This window comes from Symphalangus syndactylus, chromosome 12 (genome assembly GCF_028878055.3).
Source record: "Symphalangus syndactylus isolate Jambi chromosome 12, NHGRI_mSymSyn1-v2.1_pri, whole genome shotgun sequence".
Lineage (NCBI taxonomy): Eukaryota > Metazoa > Chordata > Mammalia > Primates > Hylobatidae > Symphalangus > Symphalangus syndactylus.
Window position 1 is genome coordinate 42,043,577 of NC_072441.2, and position 20,978 is coordinate 42,064,554.

Consider the following 20,978-nt stretch of genomic DNA (forward strand, 5'->3'; position numbering starts at 1 on the left):
CTACTAAAAATACAAAAAATTAGCCGGGCGTGGTGGCGGGCACCTGTAGTCCCAGCTATTCGGAGAGGCTGAGGCAGGTGAATGGCGTGAACCCGGGAGGCGGAGCTTGCAGTGAGCCGAGATCGCGCCACTGCACGCCAGCCTGGGCGACAGAGCGAGACTCCGTCTCAAAAAAAAAAAAAAGAGAAGAATCCCCAGGACCACACATAGCTGACATTTGAAAATCATAACTGTAAAGGAGTTTTAAGCCCCTCACATCTTGAGATGGAAAACTCAAGGCCCTTCCAAGAAGGAAAATCCAAGGGCCTAATAAAGTTCTCACAGATGCACAACTGGGCCATGATAATACGGGAAAGAGCTTTGGAGATAAGCTGCCAAAAGATGAAGAGTTATCTGCTTTTCTGCCATACCTCAAGAGTCCCTGTTTGTCTAGGTTCACATTACTTTGTTCTTCTCTACCTTTACCTAATGTTGCTTCTTTGCTGGCTTTAATTGCAAGGCTCAGTAGGGCCAGGGAGGCACAGGGAAATGGAAACATCGCTCTGAAAGTGGTAAGTTCCTGAAGACCATGATTATCACATGAGGCTTAAGCAAAAGGACTTCAAGTTAGAAAGGTAAAAACATTCTGAAAAGCCTATGTGTAGTCTAGTCCAGTTCACAAATACATGACAAGGTGGACATGAGTGCTAAGGCATAAATTAATACTTGTTTACCCAAAATGACATTGTGTTTGATATTGTACTCAGGCCCTGGAGTCACAGTGGGTACCTAGGCTGGATTTAGGATCTTGGTTACCTGGCCATGGGATATTCATGAAATCACACAACATGACATAGTAATATGGAAGGCTTCTGTTTATTGGAGATGTATTGCTTATGACTCGTAATTGGGAAACCAGACACCAGGACTATGGCAGCACAGTTATTTCCTGATTTTTCCAGCTATGGGACTGAACACACTGGTGGGATTAGATTTCAATTGCTAAGGGATACCTGGGGGAAGGCAGAGACAGTCTTTTTTAGATAACTTCAAACTTAAGCTGGAAGTCTGTTGTGGAACTTAGGGTATTCAGGCATTGGAACTCATCTACTGTTTTCAAGCCCCACTTCTTTTGCTCCCATCTTCAGCCTGAATTTTCCAGAGAGACCTCTCTGATCCAGTGCAATCCGATAAGCACCAGAATAACTTTGTGTTGTCATTAACACAATAAAATTGTATTTCTTATCAATGTACAATTCACTGAGGATGTTTTCATTGATGGGTAGATTTCTAGTTTTAGAAAAAACATGTTTTTTTCATTCCAAACTATAACTTATCATAGTTTACTAGTCTCAATGTTTTATCACTTCAAATGAAGTCAGAGGAATCTTATTTTTACTTACATCCCTTTATATGTTCCACTTTTAAAATGTAATGTTTTTAAGTATTTCATCTACACATATTAAACACCACATCAGAAGGTGTAATGATTTTTGTTCCAACCATCAAATACAATTTAAGAAATTCATGAGAACAGTCTATTATGTTTCCCTCAATTTTTTTTATCCATTCTGTCTTCTATTTTCATTTCCTTTCCGTTTAGATAATTTTATTTAGTGATTCTTCAAGAGTAGGTTTGGTAGTGACAATTTTGTTTTGTTTTGCTTTTGTTTCTTTGTTTTTCTTAGTTTAAGAATGTATTTGGGAGGTCAAGGCAGATGGATCACTTGAGTCCAGCCTGGCAACATGGCGAAACCGTATCTACTAAAAATACAAAAATTAGCTGGGCATGGAGGGGCATGCCTATAATCCCAGCTACCTGGGTGGCTGAGGCACAAGAATTGCTTGAACCAAGGAGACAGAGGTTGCAATGACTGCACTCGAGCCTGGGTGACAGAGCAAGACTCTGTCTCAAAAAAAAAAAAAAAAGTAACGATTTTCATTCCTTTTACAAAGAATATTTTTGCTGGATATAAAATTTCTTTTCTTCTTTCAGCACTTGAAAGATTCTGTGTCACTTTCTTCTGGCCTTCCTGGTTTCAAATAAGAAATTTGCCATCATTTGAATTGTTGTTTCCCTATAAGTAATGTGTCATTTCTGCTCTGGCTGCTTTCAAAACTTTTTCTTTGTATTTAATTTTCAAAAGTTTTGTTATAAAGTAACTTAGTATGAATTTATTTGGTTTATCCCTTTTAGGGTTTGCTCAGATTCTTGAATATGTAGATTTATATCTTTCAACAAATTTAGGAATTTTTTAGATTTATTCAATTTGTTTTTTCAATTCCACTCTCTCTTCTCACCTCTTTCTAGTCTATTTTCTCCCCATTGCTCAGATTATGTAAATTATATTATTCTATCCTCAAGTTCACTGATTCTATCATTTGTCATCTCCACTCTAATAGTGAGCCCACCCAGTGAGTATTCTATGTTGCTTTTAATGATTTTTTTAGTTCTATGATTTCCATTTGGGTTTTTTATAACTTCTATTATTTTTCTGAGGTTTTCATTTCTTTCATTTGTTCCAAGGTAATTTGTAATTGCTTGTTGGACCATTTTTATGATGGCTGCTTTGGAATTCTCCTCAGATTATTCCAACATCTGGTTCATCTTGATGCTTATGCCTATTGATTATTATTTCTTACTCAAGTGATGATTTTCTTGGTTCTTGGTATGAGGAATGATTTTTTAAATCGTATCTGGACATTTTAGACATTATAGTAATGGAGTCTGATCCTATTTAATTTTCTTTTTTGTTGATAGTCCCCCTGCTGAGCTCCAGTGTGAACACTAGATAGGTGTGTATGTCTAGCTTCCTGCTGGGCCTTGCTGATATTATCTATGTAAACGTAGAGTGCAGACTCACACTGCCTCATTAAAAATGAGTGGAGTGGAAGTTGAGCTTCCTTTTCAGCCCCAAGGATCCCTTCCTGGTTAATTCACACCACCTCATTGCCTTCAAGCAGGGTGTAAGCTCAGCTACACTCCCCACTGTGCCCTACTGGCACCAGGGATGGTGAAAGCTTAGGGCTGACTAGACCCACCTTGTACCATCTTGTTTAATCTCATTGATTCCAGGTAGGTGTGGAGCCTCAGGTCCTTGCTAAGCCCTGCTGACATTGGTCTAAGACCATCTAAGTCTCACTGCCGCTGTTGATTCTGGAGGCTAAGCTCTCCACAGGACTCCACTTTGCTGTTTGTTTCCTAGAGTAAAATGTGAGCTCCTTGAAAACAGAGATGTGTTTGGTTCATTTTTATATACCTATAAACTCACATGGAGTAATAAAAATATTATTGATGGTTACACAGATAAGTAAAATAATGGATTTAAAAGGTGATGAAATTAGATGAACTTTAAGGGCTCAAAGTCCTGTGGTTCTGTAATCTGTGATTCTAAAGTGTAATTGTATGGTTCGGTGACACGGAAATTCAGAATTTCCTCACATCAGTGATGGGAAGGAAAGAGCCTAGATAATCTTTTCTATATAAATTTAGCATTTTTAAATACAAGATTTAGAATTATCACTAAAATAGAGTGAACCTCTACTTTCCTGGGTACAGAATTTGATTTGAACCCTCATAATTTCCACTGGGGGAAGCCTATACTGCTTCTTTCTAAGAAGCAATTTCAGTTTTTCAGAACAAAGAACTACATACGTCCTTTCCCTTTTCCCCATCTAGATCTACTGGGAGGCCAGAAGTCCACAAGTTATAGCTTTGCTGGCTATTTCCCAGTGATTTGCTTTCAATTTTAAAGACATGTTATCTGGAGTCATTAAATTAACAATACTCGCCAGTGTACTAACCCTGTCATCCATCTGCTTGTCAAATGATACCCTCCTGTACCCGCAGCTTTCATTTGGTTTTCAAAGCTGTTGAACCCGGCTCCAAGGTAGCCCACCTTCTCTTCCAAGCTACAATATTAACTAACTCTCAGCTTTCAACACTAACAACTATGCAGTGACTAGCAGTCCTGCCCATATACCACTTTCCATTATCGAGGGTCTTTGGAGTACATTTAAACCTTGGAGAATAGTAAATGGAGAACATCTTAGAGATCATAATATGTAGAAACGTGCTTCTAAAAAAGTATCATGTCACCATCACTCTCCCTCGACCAAAGAGTCTGAACCCTGAGTTTTCAAACCTTTCTCATATGCTAGTTTATTTCTTACAACTTGAAAATCCCCTTCCTTCCTCATCCCTGTGAATAAAAATAAAAATGTTTGTCTATCTTTGGATAATAAGCAAGACCTTGACATTGCTGAAAGAGAATCAAACTATGATCTTCAATTACAGAGAAATTTGGTGAGTAAACGGGGCAAAAGGAATAAAATTACATTGCTTTTTAAACATTTTTTTATTTAAAATGGCTTTTAAATTTCTTGGCCTGACAACCAAGGTCCTCCATTATATACCCACGACTTCACATTTCTTCACAAACCACAATTACACACCTCCACTCCAACCACACTCATTTTCATTGTATTCTGAAAGGCCAGTTATCTGTTTTCTAATTTCCAAATCTCTGCTCATGAGTCTCTCCTTCCTGAAAAGCCTGCACTGCTCCCTTCTGAATGTCTTCCTTCAAGACTCAGCTCAAGCTCCAGTTTCTCTATGGCTATCCCTGCAATCATTGGCATCTTCAGTCTTCAGTGGTCCCTCATTTGGAACTCCTATAACAGTTATTTTCTGCATCACTCACCTGACACCTAACATTCACTGCTTGTCTTATTATCCTTCTAAATCAGTTCTTAATCTTTATTATTCATTCAAATCTCTTGGAGTGTTGTTAAAAAAAATTTCTTTGATTCCACTGAAGAGACTCTGATTTAGTAGGTTGGTAGGAATAATTCAAAAGAGGGACCCCAAAGACTCCAGTCCCCTGTTTATTTAATCAAATACTAACCTACATACTGCTGAGAAGGGATTTTGCAGATATAATTAAAGTCTCAAGTCAGTGCACCTTAGAATATCTTAAATTATCTGGGTGGGCCTAATGCAATCATAAAACTCCTTTAAAAACACAGAGTTTTCTCTGGCATATGACAGAGGAAGTCAGAGAGATTCCAAGGATGAGAAGGACTTCCTGTGCCTTTGCTGGTTTAAAGGTGGTGTGGCCATATGGAAAAAAAAGTGGGTGGCCTCCAGGAGCAGAATGTAACCCCCATTGACAGACGCCAAAGAACTGATTTTTGCTGATAACATGAATGAGCTTGAAATTGGATTTTCCTACCAGAGCCTTCAGAAAAGAATGTAGCCTTGTGAAACTCTAAATTTTGTCTCATTCTAATTTTGTGAAATCCTAAGCAGAGAACCCAGGCAAGCCTACCTGGACTTCTGACCTTCAGAACTATGAGATAATAAATAGATGTTGCTTTACACTGCTAAGTTGGTGGTAATTTGTTTCACAGTAATAAAAAGCTACTATAATAGGTTTGGGGCTGGGCTCAAGAATCTGTATTTCAACAAGTAGGTGGTCCCTAACCACAATTCAAGAAACCTCATCTAAAAGTTTTATAATTTTTGCTCTCCTGTCCAATAATCTAGGTTCCCCAACTAGTTTTCTATTTGGGACAATATTTGTCGCTTTAATTTATAATTAATTCCACCTCCACATTGAGAGTCCCTGTCTCAGGATTTTCCAAAGTCTTTTTACTTTATAAATCTCCCCACTAGTTACATAAACTAGTTATAGCCAAAATGTAATACCCAAAGCCTGTATTTGGACAAGTCCTCACACATGGAGAAGACAAAGAAAATGCTGTGAGTCCAAGAATGATGCTTTCTGGATAGGCCATTAATATCTTTGTAGTTGTGCCTTGACCACACAGAAGTGCACAGGAGTCTTTGAGTCTATGAGTCAGGGTTCAGTTGGAAATCTTGACAAGGATACCTTAAAACTGGAGTTACAAGAGTCACGCATTATACTGGTTTCTCTGCATGACCAGCCACTCTAGGTATTAATAAAACATTTACCAGATAATCTGCAGTAGCAGGTAGCCTTCTTTGCAGTCTTGAGGAAAAGTGAGGCAGTGAAGAGCAGGACTTGAGATTCCTGAATATTTTGAACTTCTATCATCATTGAAATTCTCTCAACTTTCTTGATGGAGGCAGTTGAACGAAGTCTTTCCACAAAAAGAAAATCATCAAATATTAGTGATGGAAAAGAACTTGAAACTCATCTAATTCAAGCTCTCACTACAAACTCTGCTTAACTACTTCCAGTGATAGGGAGCTCTCCACATCACAGTTTAGCCTGCTCATGTCTGAACAGCTCTGTTTATAGAGCACTTCTTCAGCCTGAGCTGTAATCTGCCACCCTGTATCTTTCTCCTGCCTGCTTTAGGGAGACTTCTGCAGCCATGCCAACATTTAAAGACCACCATTATACCCTGCTCCTATGCTTTGTGTGTTTTTAAGGAAATATCCCCATTCTCTCCAGTATTTTCTTGTTGGATATTATTCCCACACCATTCCACATGCCTGGTCTCTCAGAAAATCAACCATATCAGGAGGAGTATGGAGAAGAGCCTACAGAAAGCAGAGTATTTACAAAAACAAGAGATGATAATGAAGCAACAGAGAGAAATAGAGAGACAAAAGGAGAAACTGACACACTTCAAGGCCAAATAGTGAGTGCCCGGTCCTTTATAGCTCTGAAGTTCCAAGAGAATAGACAGGATTTGAAGTAGCATATTTAAGAGCATTGCTTCCTTAAAAAATAATTTCCTATCATCATTCCACTATTTTATAGACCCTACAGCATTCACATCCCTATTTCTGCCAGAATCATAAAACAGCTGCAGTCACAAGCCCTAATGGAGCCTCTAACCTGAGCTGGAGAACAAAGAAGATTTTTAAGACAGAAAGAATAGATTGCAGAGGAGGAAAAGCAGCCCGCAGTTCCCACTCGGCCAGATAATATAACATAGTCTTTGTCTTATCTGTCAATATCTGTAAGTCTGAAAAGCCAAATATGTACAGTGCTTATGTGTCTAGACAGACAGACAGTTCTAGACAATTCATGGAGCTGAATTTTTATGCTTTGGAAATATTTTAAACAAAGGTACTGCTGTGGAGGTCTTACAGTGCAAATGCCCCTAGCTCAAATGCAGCAGGAATCTGAGGAAGAATTTTCAGGTTCTGATGGAAGGGGAAAGATCTGACTCAACAAAAAAGTTTCTTTCCTGTCTCCCCCTCCCCTCGCAGCAGCCCAGTACAACACCTGTCTCATCAGCAGGGGCACTCGGAAGGGATGGGCCTCAAGGCACCTCGGTCCCAAGATTCTCCATGCCTCATCCTTCATCCACGCTGCTCGTAATGTGCCATCACTGGCACAGTTACACCTGAACACTCTGGTGCTGCCAAACACCTGGCTTGATTTTCCACTGTCCAAATGAAAAATAAGCATAATCTGCTTTTTGAGGATACAGCAAATGAGGGAGTTCATGACAAATTGTGTTGGTTTATGCAGAATAGTGATAATAAGATACAAATGAGAATTTTTTGCTTAATGAATAATACTAATCACGTTTCAACAAATGCTGTGCCCTTCTAATTAGAGAGACTGCATAAAATCAGCTTAATTTATTTGTGACTAGTTATACAGAGTTTAAATATTTACTAGAGATTTACTCAAATGTTTGAGAGGATTTTTAACATTTCCTATGGTAGAAATGGCCTGCCTAGTTCTGTGGAACGTGGTGACAGCTCTAACTTGTGGGAGCACTCTGATTTTGCAGTGTGTGATGAAAATCCTGGTTTCAAAGTGAAGAAGAAAGGGTATTATTGATTTACATACGAATTCTCCAACTGTTACTCATTTTCCTGATTCCAGCTTCCAGCTTCCAAAGTTGGTCCTCCAACATTCATCACTGTAGTACACTAGAGGGGATCAGCATCTTTTTCAATAAATTATAGGAACCATGACTAATTACAGTGATATTAACTATGCAAAGTATTGTGTAACTTAAAATGGATACGTTCATCATTTCAAATTACGCCTTTGACTTTTGATGGTCTAATACAGAAATACTCTTTTTGTACTAAATGTGTTCTAAGAATCTCTTTACAATTCTAGTTCTTGCTTGTGAATATACTGACCTACTAAATATAACCCTCTTGAGCCTCTTCAATGACCCAGAGCAATTATAGGAAGAACACACAGTGCACCTTGAGAAAATAAGAAGCAGGGAGATATATATGTGTCTTGCCTCCCTAGCATCAAATTGGATATAAGAGGTCTAGTCATAAGAAATTTTGTTGAAATGTTTTATCATTTGTAGCTTTCAACAGCATTTTGACAATAAATTGGTTTTATTTGATCCTAAAAGCAACTCTGGGGGTTTTAGATATCTGTGTCCTAATCTTCTGGAGGACAATGCTGAGGCATCAAGAGGTTAAGTGATCTGTCCCAGGCCACAGGGCTAATTAGTGACAGTGGGGATGAGAACCCACACTTGCTGCTATCTAGTCCATGTTATAGTTTTTACACCAATTGAACCGATACTTCAGTTAGTCCATTAAAGAATACAGAAAACTTCCAAAATTTACCCTTTACTCAAGCAATAGGATTTGTTCCATCATTCATTCACCCATTCATTAGTCAATCTATACTCATTTATTGAACTCCTTTTCTGTGCCAGGCATTGCATTAGATACTACAGATAGAAAGATGAAGACAACAAGCTTTACCTTATAGAGCCCTCCCTCTGGTGGGGAAGATTGACATGTAGCCAGGGAATTATCAAACATCATGAGAAGAGCTATAAGGTCTGAATAAAGTGTTATGGGGGCACAGAGGTGAGAGGATTGTTTCTGACTAAAGACAGGGGGTCAAAGGAGGATTCTCCAATGAGGCAATGGTTAAATTCAGTCTGAAAGAATTCACTGGGTTTTCCCCAGAAGACAAGACCAGAAAAGGCATTCCATATGCTCGAAAGAGCAAGGCTTGAAGGACACAGTGCATCAGAGAAGAAGAGGCTAGAAAAGTAGGCAGCAGATTTTGTGGAGGGCATTGCATGTCACCCTAAAGAGTTTGAGTTTTATTGTATGCTGGCAAAGGGTCAGTTCAGGGTTCTAAGCAGAACCATGATGGTGTCAGCTTTCTGCTTCAGCAAGGTCATCCGTAGAAGGTGTATAAAATGGAAAAGAAGGGACAATACTGGAGGAAGAGAAACTAAGTAGAAGGCTACTGCAGTGCTGCAGGAGCAAGTGTTAAGGATCTGAGTCAGGACTGGGGAAGCAAAGGGCAAGGGCTGCGTAGGGAAATGGATTGAAAGATAGTTAGGAAAAGGATGCGCTAATGGACTATACTTGTGGCATATATACTTGTGGTATGTATAGGTATGTTTTCCCCCACTCTCTGGTTATCTTTGTTCCTTTGGTTTTTATGTGACATGCCTTATCAGTCCTTAAATTTCAATAAGGCAGGAACAAATATTCGTCAAAGGGAAATTCTTATTTTTTTGAAATTGTACCTTGTGCAGTGCTCACATTGTAACAGGTATATTCATGGAAATGATTTTTGACTTATGATGACGTTATGATGTCACCTGACATGTTATGATGAGGCTGACATGTTATGATGAGGTGAACTTTCCTCCAACTTACAAAGAAAGCAACATCTACATCAGAATTGAAAATATTGTGCCTGAAAACCCATATACTTAATAGGGAATATTTTTAATTCCTAAATATACCTTCTCCTCAATACCAATTGCAAACAATACAGCAAACTTCAAGGCAAATATGTGTTCCAAACCATAATATATAGCCCATACTTTAGGCCTTTAAGATGGCATATTGTATGTCAAGATAGCTTGTGACAACACTTAATTCATAGTCAAGAAAAGGATCATATAGGAAGTGGGTTGAGCGCAGACCCTGGAGCCAAATGCCCAACTTCAAATGTTTCCTCTATCATAAAGCTGTGTGACCTTGAACAAGTCATTAGACCTCTTTATGTCTCAGGGTCTTCATTTGTAAGAGGGGACTAGAAACAGTAACTACCACAGAGGTTATCATAAGTATTGAAGTATTGAGTCATTCTATGGGCAGAGCTTGGTATAGTGTTTGACATTATTATTATTGCTATCATAATTGTCAGATTAAAGAAAGACAGGCTGAGGCCTTAATAACATGATGTGGTTCTACCTAATACTCTTAGTTATGACAATAATAGTATGGCTATCTTCAAAATCCAATATAAGCAGCATAGTCATTAATTACAAAAACCAAGGAATTGTCTTGCAATCATAGCCAGATTTCTGATTCTGAAAATATCACTAAGTTCAAAAAAGGTGTTATATACATTAAGGGATGCTCTATACAGAACAGGCAAGAAATCTGGAAGATAAAGGGCCTTGCTCAAGGTTATCCCATTAACAGGTATCCCAGAAGGGATTTGCCCTGAGGTCACCTACCTATAAATCCATGTGCCCAGCCCCAGTGATCAAAGTGATTCTTGGCCTTCAGCAGCTCACGATGAAGAACCTTCATTCTCTTAGACAAAGTTGGCCTCTCCAATGTGTTAAGTGTTTTAGTAGGTTTTTCTCAAGATATTCAACCCCATTATATATTTTTCTTTTAAGGCCAATTCAGCAACCTGAACAACATGTAGAAATTCACATGCAAATGCATCATGGTGAGGTAGAGGATTTTAAACAACCTTCTAAATATGTAGCATCCTCGTCTAAAAATCAATGTACTGAATATAGGTGGACATTCAGAACCTAGCATGATTTAGACCTTGATCATTGCAAGCACCTTTTAGAAAATGCATGGGCTCACATTTTATTACTGTGATAAAATAAAAATTAGTTGATTGAATGGAATTTAAAAGATCACTGAACATTTTTTTAAAGTATTTAATGAAATGACCCTTTAAAAACAACCTATTAGCTGTCAGATGCCTTTCAAAAATATGTAATGCATCCTAATTAGAACAGAAAAAACAAACAAACAGCTGAGGCCTTTAGGGTCCCTGAGATCATAAAACTTTCTGCCTCTTTTCTGACACCAACAGCTTTAGGCCCCATTTCACCACTGGACAGTTGGTGCTTGAGGCTGAAGCCTTGAAAGGAATCCTGCAGAAGCTCGGACTGAAGTTGTTCTGGCAGCAGCAGGAGGCCCTAAAAGCATTAGATTATTTTAAAATGTGCTTTCATTGTGCTGTTTGCAGCTGTGAGTTAATTTTGTTAAAAAAAAAAAAAAAAAAAAAAGACCATTTGCTTCTTTAAAATCCAGGTTTTTTTCCCTCTGCAGAGCAGCTGCAAGGAGAGCAGCTTCAACTTCAAAAGCCCCGTTTCCCTGAGAGCACTGCTTTGGGAGGATGCCTTCCTCTTGCTGTGCTCCCAAAGGCACAAGCTTCCAAGGCTCTCTTCATTGGCTGACTTGTGCAATGGGCAGATGGATGGGCCAATTGCAGAACTGTAGAATATCACAGCTGGCAGGGTCCTTGCAAGTCTTCTGATCCAACTCTCAGCCGTTCACAGATGAGACACCTCAAGGGCAGAGAAGTTAAGTGACTAACCTAAGATTTCATATCTATTTAATGGTAGCCTCATAGCACATATAATCTAGAACCAGAGAGCAATGGGGTGTGGGGAACAGAGATTTAGGTGCCATCACTAGGCAGATTCTACCAGTGAGCATTTTCCTTCCCCAAGGCAGTATTTATCACAGCTATCCACAGGACTTCTTAAAGGTGCTTGGCCACCAGCCCCTTTATCCCTCCAGTACCATTTCTGAACCACCTTCTCAATCGAACTCTGGACTACTTCTCTCTTCCCAGTCACCATTTGCTCACAGACCTCTTGATTAAATGGGCTCATGCATGCCTGTCTCTACTGTACCATGCCTTACAATCTAACCAATTTGATACCATGTGAGTATACGTCTAGCTTATAGTTACTTCTAGCTTCTGAGATCTAGATTGCGAATGGACTTTCTTCCTTTTACCACACTGCCAAATGAGGTAAAGGAGTTCTAGATCCTGACTTTGGACCTTCTTCCCTCAGTGAAAGATAATCAGTGTCGTCGTGAATCTTCCTATGTTTCTATACCTTTAAAATAAGACACATAGTGATAATCAACCCCGTCTCTGTCATTGCCCTGTTAGCTACAGGGTAGTTCTGCCAGTCACTTGCCAATCAATTTCACAGAATGTAGGTTGTGCCTCACCAAATTCATCTCCTAATTAATGAAGTGACAACATTTTGACATTTTGTTGGCTTCTCTGGCTCTCGTGGGAATTTGGGGAAAACGATTGAAGGAGGTTGAGAAGGAGAAGAGTGAACAAGAAGAGAAGAAGATGCACTTAGTGGGTTTTTGCTAATTTTTAGTTAATAAAAATTTTGTAAATAAATAATCTTTTCTAATTATGAAAGCAATATACGTTCAGTGAGAAAATCTTTTTAAAATACTGGAAAACATAAAGAATAAAATACAAACCACTTTATTTAAGTTTCATCAGTTTTATTTTGATATAAAACCTGAAGGGGTGGGTTGCCCCTCCACACCTGTGGGTGTTTCTCGTCAGGTGGAACGAGAGACTTGGAAAAGAAAAAGACACACAGTATAGAGAAAGAAATAAGGGGGCCCAGGGGACCAGCGTTCAGCATATGGAGGATCCCACCAGCCTCTGAGTTCCCTTAGTATTTATTGATCATTCTTGGGTGTTTCTCGGAGAGGGGAATGTAGCAGGGTCATAGGATAATAGTGGAGAGAAGGTCAGCAGATAAACACGTGAACAAAGGTCTCTGCATCATAGACAAGGTAAAGAATCAAGTGCTGTGCTTTAGATATGCATACACATAAACATCTCAATGCCTTACAGAGCAGTATTGCTGCCCACATGTCCCACCTCCAGCCCTAAGGCAGTTTTCCCCTATCTCAGTAGATGGAACATACAATCGGGTTTTATACCGAGACATTCCATTGCCCAGGGACAGGCAGGAGACAGATGCCTTCCTCTTGTCTCAACTGCAAAGAGGCATTCCTTCCTCTTGTACTAATCCTCCTCAACACAGATCCTTTACGGGTGTCAGGCTGGGGGACGGTCAGGTCTTTCCCTTCCCACGAGGCCATATTTCAGACTATCACATGGGGAGAAACCTTGGACAATACCTGGCTTTCCTAGGCAGAGGTCCCTGCCGCCTTCCGCAGTTTTGTGTCCCTGGGTACTTGAGATTAGGGAGTGGTGATGACTCCTAAGGAGCATGCTGCCTTCAAGCATCTGTTTAACAAAGCACATCTTGCACAGCCCTTAATCCATTTAACCCTGAATTCGACACAGCACATGTTTCAGAGAGCACGGGGTTGGGGGTAAGGTTACAGATTAACAGCATCTCAAGGCAGAAGAATTTTTCTTAGTACAGAACAAAATGGGGTCTCCTGTGTCTACTTCTTTCTACACAGACACAGTAACAATCTGATCTCTCTTTTCCCCACAAAAACCTCAGTGCCATCTACCTTAAATGATTAGGTAATATGTTAGCTCATCCCAAAATTGGGGCAAACTTTAGTGTTATTTTGACTTAGAGACTTAACAATGATACCAGATACAAGGTCTCATTCCACCTCTCTACTCTGCCTCTGTGTGTCAGTTCACCCTAAGGCTTGCTTTCCCCTGGGAGACAAAATCTCTTTCAATATTACCCAGGACTTCATGCTTCCTCATCCATGTCCAGGGAGCAAGAATGGGTATCCCTCATCCAAACACTGAATAAAAGTCTTTCAATTATCTCTCATTAGACCAAATAAAGTTATATGCCTGTCTCTGAGCCAGGCAATCAGGCCAAGATATTGGGGAGGTAGGGAAATGTTTGTCAAAGGATACACAATTTCAGTTCTGCAGGATGGATAAGTTCTAGAGATTGAAGGTACAGCATGGGGCCTATAGTTAATATTGCTGTGTTGTATACTTGAACTTGGTTAGAGAGTAGATTTTGTGTTCTCACCACACACACACAAAAGGTAACTATGAGAAGAGACGATATATTAATCAGTTTGACTGCAGTAATTAGTTCACTTTGTATGCACATCGAAACATCATATTGTATATCTTAAATATATATACGTTTTCAATTTTTAAACAAATTCTAAAAGGCCAAAATATTAATAATACTATTCACAAAATGGTTTGGGCCTGTTTTTCCACCTCTAACCTAAAAACCGTAAGTAGAGGGATTAGACCCTCCCAATTGATTTGATCCAATTGACCCTCCGAATTGATTTGAGTTCCACCCACAAAACTCAAGTAGAGGTCAGTCTCACCAAGTTGCATAGCTGTTGCATGTGGTGTAGGGGTAGGAGGGATAACGGAATGGATACTGGGGAGTCAATCACAGTGTCTTCCATATACCAGGAATCCCACTGCCCAGGGAAGATGTATGTTGGTGTTTTTGTTATACTACGTAGCTCTGAATATGCACATATACACTGTGGGGTGGGAGGTGGGGGTGATGTTATTACAAATCACCATTATATTGTATATATTGTTTTACGACCTTTCTATTTTTCACTGAAAAATATGAGAGTTTTCTCATGCCAACAAATACTCTTTTAAAAGTTATTTAAAGGGCTTCATAGAGTTTAAATATCACCTAAGATTTGGGCATTCATTAAATTGTTTTACTTTCTACCCTTACGAATATATACATACATACATAAATGCATTTGAACATATATCATTGTTCACATCCAGATTTGTTTCCATAGGATAGAGTACTAGAGGTGGAATCGAAAGAAAAAGAATATAAATAAAAGTTTTAGTTACTTATTACGAAATCACTTAGAAATATTGTGCCACCTTTACACTCTGGCAATAGCATACATTAGCATGTTTAAGTATCTACACCTGCTATATTTTTTAAATCCTCAAAATATAAAAATCTCACTGAGGTTAGTAGTCAAATCTGTGGGGAAAACTAAAAAAAATCACTAACTTATTAAAAACTTGGAATTTCAAATATAGCAACTCTTGATTTTTTTCAACCCATGATGCCTAGGCCTATCCAAAAAGCTAACACAAAAAATGATCATATTTGTGTGAGGAAGAAAACTAAGGTTTCCTGAGGACCTAGAGCATGTTACTCTGTTAGTCCTTACTCTTATACACGTAAATGGAGGCACATAATTTGAGCTATCCTAAGAAAAAGGTAAATTTATTATTGACTCATATAAGGAGTAAGGTATAACTGGAAATGACTAAAAACAAAGATTTGATGGCAGCAGGATACACCCTCTCCTTACCTCTGCCTCTATCATGTCTTCTTCTACTGCAAATCAGTATTCTCTGAGAAACCAGGGCCCCACCTGCCAGCAGCTTCTGAGTGTGCCCTTTCTCACCTTCACCACCAGAAAAGCTCGCCCCAGCCTCAATTTCAAAAATCCAGGGCTATTTCCTGATTGTCCAGGCTTAGCTCATGTACAGATCCTTTGCTTTGGGGAGAGTGACAGTGTGCTTCTATAGAGTAAGCAGTTACTACATGATTAGCATTCCCTATAAATCACAGACATGATCTAAGAGAGAAGCAGCTCCTCTAGAGGAGAATGGCATTATCAGAAGAGGAAAGGCATGCTAACTAGACACAAAAGACCCATCTTACAAATACTATTTTTAAAGTCTTTAACTCTACGAAGTAGTTATTACCATAAATGTACAGAGGAGGAAACTGAGACTAACAGAAATCAAATCATTTGCCATGGATCTCTCTCTCTCTCTCTCTCTCACGCACACACAACCCAAAGTGATAGAGCTGGAATTTAAACCCAGCTCAGTCTAATTCTAAATCCTATTCTTTCACTTACTATACATCCAGAAATAGAGCTATTATGTAAATAAAGACACTGTGATTAGATGGCAGACAATAATACCTCACCCACCCCTCCCCGGTCCCCTCTTCGCACCCCCGCCACACACACACACACACAACTTCACAGTGTTGCCATACACTATTCTGGCTTCCACTAATCCATGTGAGGAAAAATGCTTCATGTGTGGCCTCTACCAGCTTCCTCTCTGAGTTGCAGCTGCCCCAGACTGTTGTCCTGAACCACAGAGCTATGGGGAAAGGGAAGGCACGTATCGAAGGAAACAGCCCATCCTCGGCCCTCTCTTGGTCAAAATCTAGTATTTACTCTAGGAAGATATGCTGAATTTCCATTTGTTCACATTTCCATCTTTTTCTCTTCCATACCCCATGAGAGCAGACTAACCTAACCTGTCTCTAAAGTGCACAAGAAGGTCTCTTAGCATCACAGAGGAGCCCACTGCTTCAATCCAGTCCACACATTTCATTTTGTGGCCCAGGGAAACAAGGACCAGAGAAATCACATGATTTGCCCAGGGTTAAAAACCCAGCTAATGTCATGTGAGAATCCAAACTCAAGGCTCCCATCTCTTAGGCTAGTGGCCATCCCAATCACATGAGGATGTTTCCTCGTTCCAAATGGAGTGTGCTTTTAGAGTGAAACTTAGATCAGAAAGCAGCTCCAGAGAGGAAGGATGAAGGATGAGGAATATCTACGCAGTCTCAAATGAAGAATACCCCACCCCGTCCTTAGAAAAAGATGAACATGGCAGGGCGCGGTGGCTCACGCCTGTAATCCCAGCACTTTGGGATGCCGAGGTGGGCGGATCACGAGGTCAGGAGATTGAGACCATCCTGGCTAATATGGTGAAACCCTGTCTCTACTAAAAATACAAAAAATTAGCCGGGTGCGGTGGCGGGCGCCTGTGGTCCCAGCTATTCGGGAGGCTAAGGCAGGAGAATGATGTGAACCCGGGAGGCAGAGCTTGCAGTGAGCCGAGATCGCGCCAGTGCACTCCAGCCTGGGCGACAGAGCAAGACTCCGTCTCAATAAATGAATAAATAAATAAATAAATAAACAAACAAACAAATAAGATGAATATGCCTCCAATCATAGGAGAGAAACAGAGTCACAGAGGACAGCAGTCGAATTAGGACTAAGGTGATATCAACAAACATTTATTACATACCTATTAGGTGTGCAAATGACTATTTTGTGCAAGGTGCTGGGGAAAGAGAAATAACACAGACAGAGTCCCAATCCTCAGAAAGATAGCGGTTGGCTCAGTTGGTGGGGAAGATAGACATTAAACAAAAAGTTACACGCGTGATGGCTATTTTGAAAGGTCAAGTGCAGGATACCTTGGGAATGTAGGGCCCATAGATGGCATTAAAAATGGCCTGTCAGCAGAGAGGAATTCAAGCAGAGATTTGAAGGATGAGCAGGATATATGCAGGAGCATATAGAGGAGAATGATTGTCCTTGCAAAGGAAGCAGCGTATATAAAGACCTGGAGGTGAAAGAAAGTGATGATTTGGGAACCTGGCGGCAGGTTCCTGTATTTAGAACATCAAGAGTGAGGAAGAATGTGGGATAATTGTCTGGAGAGGCAAGTAGAGACCAAAATATGCAGAGCTCCATGAGCTATGTTCAGAAATTTGACCTCTATCTCAAGGACAATGCAAAGGGTTTTAAGCAGGGAGAGGTAGGATAATATCTGCATTTTTAAAAGATCATTCTAACAGCAGCAGTGGGAGATTAGAAGGGACCAAAGCTGAATGTAGCGAAAAACCTCTTAGGAGGTGCTCCCGCGAGTCTGATTAAACCATGGTGGTGGCCTAGATGTGAGTGTTGACAGGGTGGAAGAGGAGAGGATGCAAGATTTGCTTCCACTGTTCCCTGAACCATACATACCAGGAGAAGCAAAATCAAACCTAAAGTCTGTCGATGAGCAGAGTTTCTGAGAATTAAAATAGAAAGAAATCCAAATCGCCTCCTGTTTGCTAGGAAAGGATTAGAGAAGTAAGTCTACAAAAGAAAAATAAAATTAGTTGTTGTAATTCTGATTCACAGACTATTTCCTGGCCAGATGCTGCTGTGGAAATTTCAGAAACACCCGCTAAAATCATAAATGAAAATCACATATTCGTAACATTTAATGGGAATACAGGCTGAATTTACAGCCGCTGAATGTGCAATATGGATGAAGATGTTGATTTACCCATGGAAGATGGAAATATATATGATAGAAGAAAACAATACCCAGAAATGTGATAAACATTTGCATGAAAATGAATCACTGAAAAAAACTCAAAACTTCTTCAATACTTTATACATCAAATTATCTTCAGAGCAGCCAAAATAAATAATAATAAATAATAATAGTGCATTTTCCTGCTGTTAATTTTTTTTTTTACAAAACTTTTGTTGACTTCCGTGGAAGTTCTGCATGAAGAATGTGGTCCAGGAAATTTATAGTCTGTAACCCAGCGACCAAAGACCTTGAACATCAAGAAAATCTCTTACCCTTATTTATATACACTGTTCTTTATCACAAAGGAAGAGCTGGTACCCATTCCAAGTAACCAATCATTATGCAAGGAATATTCTGACTCACCCAGCATCTTTAATCAGTAAATGCTGTGCCAATGGAAAGAGAGTGGGACGAAGTCACAGCATCCATTAATAAAAAATGACTGGGGCTTTCTATCAACAGAAGCATCATTAGGAAATGTATGGTAGGAAAATAGTAGGCTGTAGATTTGTGGTGGCAGGGATGGCAATGGAATACTAACATTTATACCCTCTTAACTACTTTGTTTTAAAATGACTCTGGATTTCAGGTAGCTATACATGTGCTTAAACTATACAATGTGCATTTCTAATTTCTTGCTAAATCTCTGACTATAGTCTCAAAGGATAAGACTGCCTTACTTGTCCCCGTGGCCCTCCCTCCAATCTTCAAACACAGATATTTCTCTCAGGCAATTGACTGTCATTTCCTGAGCATACCCCTCATGAAGGCATTGGTCAATTCTCAGAAAAAATAAATCAAATATGAAGAGGAAGAACTTCAGATTAATTCAATTTTTTTTAATAATCTCCTCTCTTTGCTATACTTCCACTCCCAAACATGAACTCTTAAGTAAATAAAGAAAATATGATTCACTTTTCCAATAAACCACGAAATCTGTATTTCAACTGAGGCTGCTTCTTGGTCACATAGTGTACTTGTAACTCCAAAGTAACTGTATTGCATTTTGAAAGAAAACAAGGCAGTCACGTTCCATTAACAGAAAGCCTTCTTGAGCATGTCTCCTGGTAGGCTAAAGGGATCTAAGTCATTCGCCGAGGGTGAATGGGAGAGTAAGTTCATATAAAACACCTACAAATCTTAATAAGGGGATGAGCTAAAACCACAAAACTCTTTGTTCCTTTTCAAGTATCACTAATGCTTGTCACCAGTGGATTAACTAATAGTATTCTACCTTAATGGCATTTCTGCTCTATCATTAACCTAAGCATGGTCCATAAAGTTACTAGAATATCCATAAATGAGCTTACTACAAGGTTATGTGATTTCTAGTTCTATCAGCTCAGTAAAAACAACATCAAATTCTTCATCCAGGTTGAGTTTTGTGGGACTGAGAGCTAGGAATTGGATAATAATAGCAATGATTAAAATGATTTCAAAAAGAATTCAAATTTCTATTGTGTCAGTGTTCTGCTTCTTGCTTTTAAAAGATCATGATTCTGATCCTAATTTTCCATAGCAGGATATAGTTTCTAATGATATTCTACTATTTGTCTATATTCTACCTTCGGATGGAACCTAGATAGGTGGTGTTTTCAAATCACCACCCAGTCTATACTGGAACTTATACTGGTTTTGATAAGAAGTAGATGGAATACACTACCCACCCACCCCACAAAAAAAAAAGGGCTATTTAATCTAATATTCTAGTGGAATTCCAGGATTTATGTCACTATTATAGAAAAACTCATTTTGGTTACAGCACCAACATAGCCAAATAAATGACTTCAAGATGCTAGAAGAAAGTATTTGGTCAAGATAAATAGATGTTCAAAAAGGCCTCCCCAGCATACTCATTTTGCTATATGGAAAATGAACTAACCAAGTTTAATGTACACCGAATGAGACTTGGAAGCACATTCTAATTCACTTTATTTTGTACCAGAAATGAGGCTGTTTTTTATTTTCCTGCTTCTTCCCTTAACCCCTAGGGTGTATTCTCAACAAAATGGCCAATGTGATCTTTTTGAAACATACATCAGATCACGTCACTTCTGTGCTCAGAACCCTCCCATGTCTTCCATTCTCTGAAGACAGAAAGCCAGGGCCCTGGCAGTGGTCTACAGGCCCTGCACCATCCAGCCTCTCCGATGTGGCTGTTCCTTCCCCTGGCACACTTTAACCCCAAGGAATACACTGGTTCTCAAACACACTCAACATATTCACTCCTCAGGACCTTTACCATTAGCTGTCCCCACTGACTTCTTTCCAATGTCTGCAAGACCAATTCCCTCCCCTCCTTCAAATCTTTGCTAAACAGTCACCATCTCAGCAGGCCAACCCTGTATAACTCATTTAAAATGATATGTCACTGCTTCTTCCCACACTCCCAACACCCCTTGCCCTTTCCTCCATAGCAGCACTCATTGCCTTCTACCATTCTACATAGCTTACATGTTTATTACACTTATTATCCTTCTTCCTCTCTAGAATTTAAACTCCACAGAGATGTGAATTTTAATCCATTTTGTTCACTACTGTATAACCAGGAACGATACAGGGTACATAGTAGGTGCTTAATAACATCAGATGGATGAATGAATGAATTCCAAATTTGCTGAACATTGCAAAGATCTAGCCACACACAAAAATATTTAACTTAAACCCTTGATTTAAATTCTGCCATCCTCCATTTTCTCATCTGTAAAACGGAATAATTAGAGTGTCTAACACTTAGGGCTGTTGTAAAGATTAAAAGAGAAAACAAATGGAAAACACTTAAGATAGTGTCTTACATATTGATTCATTATTTTGATTAGTTTAGGAATAATAGAATCAAGGATAATAAAAATAACACCTAAAATTTACATAGAATTTTACTCTGTATGAATTTATACAATTGTTTTCATTAGATCTTCCCAGGCTCCT